We start from the raw sequence: 8,311 nt of genomic DNA on the forward strand, positions 1-8,311 counted from the left end.
ATTAAGAAAAAGGAAAACCTCAGGGAGCCTGGTGGCTCAGTCAGTCATCTGGCTCTTGATCTCAGCTCAGGTCTTGATCTCAAGGTTGTGAGTTCAAGTCCTGGACTAGCGTCTATGCTGGACCCGGAGCCTACTTAAGGAAAAAAAATTTAAAAAAAGAAAGAAAGAAAGAAAGAAAGAAAGAAAGAAAGAAAGAAAGATCTCAAAACTTGGAAATAGGAAATGCATGATTTGCTCTCCCTGCCTTTCAACAACATACTGGACACTAACGCTCTGGGTGGGGGGTCGGGGCGGGTACACCTTCATTTCAGACTGTTTAAGATTCATTAAGATAGTTGACAATTCTGTGAGGGGGAGGATAACATGTACAAAACTGAAAGAGGCAAATGATTCTTATCTGACAGAAGTTGAGTTTAATTTTGTCTTGTAGGGATGCAAATCGTTCCTTGTCTGGTTGCAAAGATAATAAAAAATGTTTTGATGATCGGTTTATCGCCTGGGAGGTTGTTAACCAGAATTTTAAACACCTATAAGCCATTCTCCAATGCTTTCATCTCTGAAAGTTTCTTTTAACCAGTTTAACCATCCTGCTGCCTCCCTCACTAATGAGTTAATTAAATATTTGGTACTAGTTAGTTTATGTTAATAAGAGACTTGTGGTTTTGCGTTTTTGAAAATTCTACTTTGAAAAGAGACTTGAAAGACTCAACATGGAATAGAATATGTAGACCTTATTTGGATCCTGTTCTCCAATAAACCAGTTGTAAAGGCATTTCTAGGGAGATGGAGGACCTTTACAAGTAGATCTAGGCATTAGCTGATATATATATCTATATATATATCAGCTAATGATATATTATATATATATATATAAATTTTTTAAAAGATTTTATTTATTTGTCAGAAAGACAGGCACAGCAAGAGAGGGAACACAAGCAGGGGGAGTGAGAGAGGGAGAAGCAGGCTTCCCACTGAGCAGGAAGCCCGATGTGGGGCTTGATCCCAGTACACTGGGACCATGACCTGAGCTGAAGGCAGATGTGTAACAACTGAGCCACCCAGGCGCTCCTATATATATTTTTGAGTATTTATTTATTTGAGAGAGAGAGAGCACACAAGCAGGCAGAGGGAGAAGCAGATTCTCCACTGAGCAAGGAGCCCAATATGGGGCTTAGTCCCAGGACCGTGGGATCATGACCTGAGCTGAAGGCAGATGCTTAGGCACCCCTAGGTGATATTAAGGAATCATTTTCATTTTCCTAGATGTAAAGATGGCATTGTGGTATGAAGGAAAATGACAGGTGTGTTTAAGTGTATTACTTATCTAGCGTGTGTAACAAATTCCCTAAAACACAGTATTTTAAATGTGAGTCAACAGATCAAGGGGTGACTCCCATTGGTTTGTCACACATCCCCAAGGAGAGGTACACCGCCTGGGGTGGGGCACACCGGGAAGCACCAGGGTCATCCAGGAGGCAGAGGGAGTGACGGGGAAATGTGAGCAGGAGCCTTTACTTGTGCATTTCAAGGAAGAATTGGCAAAGCAGGGAAAGCAAGGTTAAGATTGACTAGTGCGAATTGTTCCGGGGGGCCCTGGGGCATTGGGGCTTTCTCCAGTTGCCTGGGACCTGGGTAACTGGTGCAGGTAGACCGGGTCCCAGAGTGGGAGAGTCCTAGGAGAGTCCCATAAGGAAGTGACTGGAGCGTAGGCTGTGGATTGCTTGGTTTGCCTATGAAAGGTCTGCACTGTCTTGGCTTAGCCCTGCCAAGGACAATCCCTCAAGGTCAGCAAGCCTTCAGATGTCAAAGTATCAGGAACAGATGACTAATTCACACAGTTTCATATAGTTTCTGGGGGTCAGGATCCAGGAGGGGTTTAGCCAGGTGGTTCGGGCTCCAGCCCTCTTAGGAGAGTTACTGCCAGGATGCTGGTCAGAACCATGGTCCCCGAAACTTGTCTGGGGCTGAGGGTCTGTGCCCACAGTGGCCCAGGCCTATGGAGCTGGAAAGAAGCCTTGGCCCCTTGCTGCTTTGGGCCCCAGTCCCAGTTAGTTACCCTGTAGGCCTCCTGACGGGGCTACTGGCTTCTCAGAGACAGAGAGAAACAGAGAAAGACAGGACGAGGGAAAAGTTAGCCACACTTATAAAAATAAGTTAGCATCGGCAGTGTCATCATTTCTGCCGTATGCTGTGGGTCACGCGGACTAACTGTGGGGCGACTGTGGGGCACATGAATCCTGGAGGCGGGGGATGGTGCCAGCCAGCTTGTAGACTGTCACGGTCCACCAAAGACTCATATCCTTCCCGCGTGCAAATTCAGCCAACCCGTTCCGGAGTGCCCGGAAGTTTCATGCTACTATAGCGGCTGCTCTACGTCCAGAATCTCACAACGTATATCCCTTCTGGGTGTGATTATATTTCCCTAAATACAGTTCCCCCAGCATGGTTCTTCTTGACAAGTTGTCGGCCCTCCACTCCCTCTGTATTAGTCAGCTCCAGCTGCTGTAACAAGATACTATAGACCGGGGGTGAGGGGTTTCTGAACAACAGTTCTGGGGCCTGCGGTGTCCCAGATGTGGATACCGTGATGGTCAAGCGTTGGGGAGGACTCTCTTCCTGGCTTGGAGCTGGCTGCCTTCTTGGTGTATCTTCACGTGGCAGAGAGAGAGAAAGGGCTAGCTCTCGGTGTCTTTCCAATAAGGATACCAGTGCTATCATGAAGACCCCATTTTCATGGCCTCATCTAAACCTAATTCCCCCTCAAGGTTCCATCTCCACATACTATCCCGTGGAAGTGTTAGGATTTCGGTGTTTGAATGTTGAGGAGACACTTTTGGTCCCTAACACCCTTCCCCACTGAATGTATCTTGGGACTGACATAGGAAAACCACCCCAGACACTCTTGCTCCAAAAGGGAGAAAAATGAGAGCAAGGGAGAAGTTGCTGCTCCGTGTAGATTCTAGAGTCTAGTCAGGGGATACTGTCCATTCTTCAACTATGTCTCGGGGCTTAGGAGCTAGACTCCCAAGGCTTTGGACTCGGGCCTCTGGGTGTTTGGTTCCTCCCTGTGAGTCATCCTTCCTTTTTGGTGAAAGGCAGCTGGTGTTGGCCCCTGAGCGACATTCTCAGCCAGCCGCCTGCCAGGAGAAGTTGGAGGGTCCGCAGGCCCCGGTGAATTTTGTACTGTCTCTGCCCCTTCTGTCTGAGCTGGCAATATTCCTGTGCGCGTCTTTCTCTTAAAAGCTATGAATTTTCTGTGACTTTCCTGAGCATGCGCTCCATTAGACAAAGACGACACCCTCAAGTCTCTCGGAGACGGGTCCCCTCTCCATCTTGGGCTCCTGCCCACAGCTGAGGGTCCGTATGGGGACATGTTCTAGAAGCTCTGCCCTTTGCCAGGGCCTGTGCGCATCCTGGCGCATTTGGACTGCTCTAACAAGACACCGCACACTGTGCAGTTTATCTTGAGGTTCTGGAAGTCCGAGATCAGGGCGTCAGTGTGGCCGTGAGAGGCCTCGTCCAGGCTGCGGATTTACTTCACCGGGTGGCCAAGGCCGGGCAGCTCTGTGGGTCTGTCAGTCTCTTTCGTAAGGACTCTAACCCCATTCTGAGGGCTCTACCCTCATGACCTCATCACCCCAGCGGCCTCTCCTCCTAACAACCCTGCCCGAGGGATGTGGATTTCCAAACATGGAGTTGGAGGGGACACAGCATTCTGACGCAGCACGAGGTACACCTTTAATCTCTTTAAAGGGCCTGTTGTCTGAGAAGGGTACTCTGGGGTCCCTCCGACCTTCCATCTTCCTGAAATCTCTTCAGAGTGGTTCGACAGGTTTGCTCTCCGGTTTCTCTCTGGACCCCAGTGTTCCCGGCCGGGCCCCGCCTTGGAAGCCATTCTTTTCTTCTAGCGTAAATCACCATCTGGGAAGGTTGAGAATTTTCAAAACCATCCAGTCGTAGCTCCTTTTGATTTTTATTCATCCCTCTTCTCTTGCGTCTTACTGGAAGCCACGAGAAGAGACCAGGAAGCACTTCAGTACTCGGGTGCGAAATCTCCTGAACTAGACTGTGAGTCCGCCCGGGCGCCTCCTTCTGTCCGCGTGTCTACAGGCGGCAGCAAAGCCAGGCCCTCTCTCTCCAGGTTCTAGAAACAGTTACCTCTCTCTCCTGCAAGCTCTTCCCTGAACCTTTAGGCACCATGGCTTTCCTAGGAACAGCCTCTTCAAGGCCCCTCAGGCTCCCTCTAGCACTCTCAGCAAAGCCCTCTGCCCCAGGTGGCTCCCATGTTGGAGGGTTTGGGAACAGCAGCTTCCTCCTTGCAGGTGTACGATACAATGCAGGGAGTGTGCGGGCCAGGTGGCGGCCGAGCAGGAGGCCCCCCAACTACAACTAGATCACTCTGAAATCATCCCCAATATCCCAGAAATCAACCTGAAAACGGGCAGAACAAACCCCACAACTAAAGGTTGAGAAGAGGCCATTTCAAAGAAAGGGTTTCAAGAATTGCAGAAGGGCCTGGGTGGCTCAGTGGGTTAAAGCCTCTACCTTCAGCTCAGGTCATGATCCCAGGGTCCTGGGATTGAGCCTCACATTGGGCTCTCTGCTCAGCAGGGAGCCTGTTTCCCCCTCTCTCTCGGCCTGCCTCTCTGCCTACTTGTGATCTCTCTCTGTCAAATAAATAAATAAAATCTTAAAAAAAAATTTGCAACTAACTCATTAGACGGGGAAAGAAAAATTGGCCTGATTTCATCTCTGGTCCTGTCTGGCGGGGTTTCTCTTCTCTGGGGAACCTACCCCCTCAAACGGCCCTTTCACTGAGGCTCAACCGAGGCTCTGGACCCAGGACAAGCGTCTTTTTTCTGTACATGGGAAAACACTCAGGAATCATGCAACTCGCTTATTAACATATCAGTGCCATTTTAACGAAAAGGTTAATTAAAATCCTGTTAGGTATTTTTCACGGAAGCTAACACTAAGATCCCAGAATTAATACAGCAAAGTAAAGGGTCAGAAAGAGCCAAGATGATGTTGAAGATGGAGCGAGGAACTTGAGTATCCACCAAAAAACCATGATAACTAAAGAATGTGACATGGGTACAGAGAACAAAAAACGATGGAAGCCCCCAAAACAAATGTGGGACAATAGTTTTAAAAAGTATGTATCAACTATTTACCACTATGTAACAATTTAGCCTCAAGCTTATCAACTTGAAACACTAGAAATTATTATTCTGCTGTGTGTGAGGGTCAGGAGCCCGGGAGTGGCTCAGCCAGCTGACTCTGGTACATGGTCTCTCGGGAGGTCACCATCAAGATGCCGGCTGGGGTTGTGGTCACTGAAACTGGACAGGAGCTGGGGACCCATGTTTGCAATGGTCCAGGCAGGTGGCTATCGATCAGGGACCCTCTTTGCTCTGTGGGCCTCTCCACAACGCTACTCATGACGTGGCGGCTGACTTCCCCCAGAGAAAGGATCTGAAAGTGCACGAGAGTGAATGCAAGGTGGAAGCCATCTTTTATAACCCCAATCCGGAAGAGACACACTGCTTCTGTGTCCTCTCCCTTCCATTTGTGGGCGGAGCCTGCAGGAGGGTGTGAATTCCCAGAAGAAGGAGCACATTATGGGTCATCTTGGAGGCTGACTACCACACATTTTTGTGAGGGGCAAAATGTCAGGTTGTCCGTAACTTACATACTTGGGCAAAAAAAAAAAAAAAAAAAAGAGATTGATGAAACAAATTTAGCGAAATTTAGGCATTCTCTCTGGGAGGTGACAAGATGGCCGACTGGCTGAAGAATCCTCCAGAAGCCAGTTGCTTTCTTTTCCACAGCTTTCTGACCTGTCTTCACTGGCAGTGCCTGCGTTGCACACAAGACACGACGCTCTCCCAGCTGGCTACCTCCAGCTGCATCGGAGGCTGCGGGGTCGGGGGTGGGAACTGAGTCAGCAGCTCGGGCCCCATAAGAGGTAACAGATGAGCTGGAATATGTTCTCCCTCAGGTATTATTTCGAGATGTTCTGAAACACACCAGCACTTTTTCTGATGGTGTTCCAAGATTTCTTGGGAGGAACAGTTCCACGGAATACTTTTCGTGACCTTGCCTTCAAGGTCAGTGTTAATCATGGGGTTTTAGCAGAGTCAGCAGTCTTGCTGAGCTTTGCCTTTGCCCTGTTTGTTAATTCAGCTTGGGTTCATTCAGTCCCTGGACTTTCGTTCCTCATTTCATAAGGAAAACTAAAACAGCTTTGGAAAGATAACCTGCTGTGTCTGCTGAGTCATAGTTCTTCCGCCTATTAAGGCACTCCGTGAAATCCTAGTGTCCGCCGACACCCAAGTATTCCTGTAAGAATGTAACTTTAAACAATTTTTAAAGAGCCTGGGTTCAATGTTAACTTGTATGATGAATTTTCCAGAGGAATTTGGAACGAAAATTGGGGAATCTGAAAAACTGTCATTTTGGGTGTTGTGAGAAATTTGCGCATTTCAGGATAGAAACAAGAATTTATGGGTAAGGCTGCCCCTCAGTGTGTTCTTGGTGGTAACACTTTGGTAGCTTCTTGGTGATAACTGAATAATTATTCAGATGTGGAAAAAAAAAAAAAAACCATAAACACCTACCCATTATTTTGGAGAAATTCCAAGGCAGTAAAATAATTTGATTACAGACATTTCAGACTGGGATATAAAGGGATCTGTTTGACGATAAATAAGTGTCGATGACGATAAATAAATATCCAGAGGATAACAATAGGGAGGACAGGAAGAGTACCCACCGTGGTGAGATGGGTTGTCAGTGAGTCCTCTTGGCTAGACCCAGCCTTTTCCCCAGAACTCCCTTTTCTTGTATGTTTCCAGTTTGACTGAGCTACAGGGCACATCCTAGCCTGGGAGTTACCCCTGTCGTCCTTCAGCTGAGCATTTCTTGCTGAACTCAGGATATAAAACCATGGAAGGTCGACAGTGACATGACTTGTACAGATTATCTAGTTCAATCAGGTCCTAAATTCTGTCCATTATAAGAGTCGTCAGGGAAGCTTTTTTGAAATACGAATTCTCCCTGTGTCACTTATGAAGATTCTGGCTCAGGAGGTCTGAGCCCAGGACATCCGAATTTCCTTTGCAAGTTTCCTAAGTGGTTTTGATGATCGGTTAAGTGGGTTCGCTAGTCTCTAACTCTGGGCTTGGTTCTCAAAATGTCGTCTTTGGACCAGAAATGTCAGCGTCATCACCCAAAATCTTGTTGGACGGGCAAATTCCCAAGGTCCATCCTGGACCCCTCTGGATCAGAGGCTCTGGTTGGGGCCCTGCCCTTTCCCAAGCGCTCCAGGGGATTTGGAGGCTAAAATTTGAGAACCATATCTGGTGTCATCCCTCATTTTATTGTTAAGGAAACCAAATCCAAAGAGAAGGAACACGTCTGTGGGTTAAGGAAAATTGACAGGAATGGGAAGCATTCTTCATTGAGCTCTGATGCTTTAAGAGTAGAATACTCACAGGGCGCCTGGGTGGCTCAGTGGTTTGGGCTGCTGCCTTCGGCTCAGGTCATGATCTCAGGGTCCTGGGATCAAGCCCTGCATCGGGCTCTCTGCTCCGCAGGAAGCCTGCTTCTCTCTCTCTCTCTGCCTGCCTCTCTGCGTACTTGTGATCTCTGTCTGTCAAATAAATAAATAAATAAAATCTTTAAAAAAAAAAAAAGAGTAGAATACTCATAGCATTCTGCTCCGAGAAACCTCAGGTCACTACATTTGTGTAAACAAGGCTTTCTTCCATGAGAACATGATACTTACCCGGTGACCGTGTTTATAGTACAAAATGCCAAAGGAATAGTTCTTTAGGAATGTAGATGAGGGAATTGCAAAAGAGTTGTAGCCGGGGTGGTTCAGTGGGTTAAGCTCTGCTTTTGGCTCAGATCATGATCTCATGGTCCTGGGAAGGAGCTCAGGTCAAGCTCCCCGCTCAGCAGGCGGCCTGCTTCTCCCTCTCCCTCTGCTGCTCCTCCCTGGTCGTGTTCTCTCTTGCTCACTCTCACCTTCAAATAAATAAATAAAATCTTCAAAAAAAAAGGAAGAAGAAGAGTTGTAGCACTCAAGCAAGCTTCATGGAGAAGAATTCTAAAAGCTGAAGATGATTTGTATAAATGGTAAGAGAGAGGGCCGCCTTCTCCCCAAGGTGGGAACGCTGCAGGAAGGAAAGGACAGGGCAGGAAGGAGTCCAGCGGGGCTCTAGTGAAAGGGACAAGTTAAATGATGGGTAAAACCGTACGAAGGATCTGCTAGATCCTTTTGGGAAACAAGGTGGGAAAATGGTAG

Source organism: Mustela nivalis (assembly GCF_964662115.1).
Source record: "Mustela nivalis genome assembly, chromosome: 3".
Taxonomy (NCBI): domain Eukaryota; kingdom Metazoa; phylum Chordata; class Mammalia; order Carnivora; family Mustelidae; genus Mustela; species Mustela nivalis.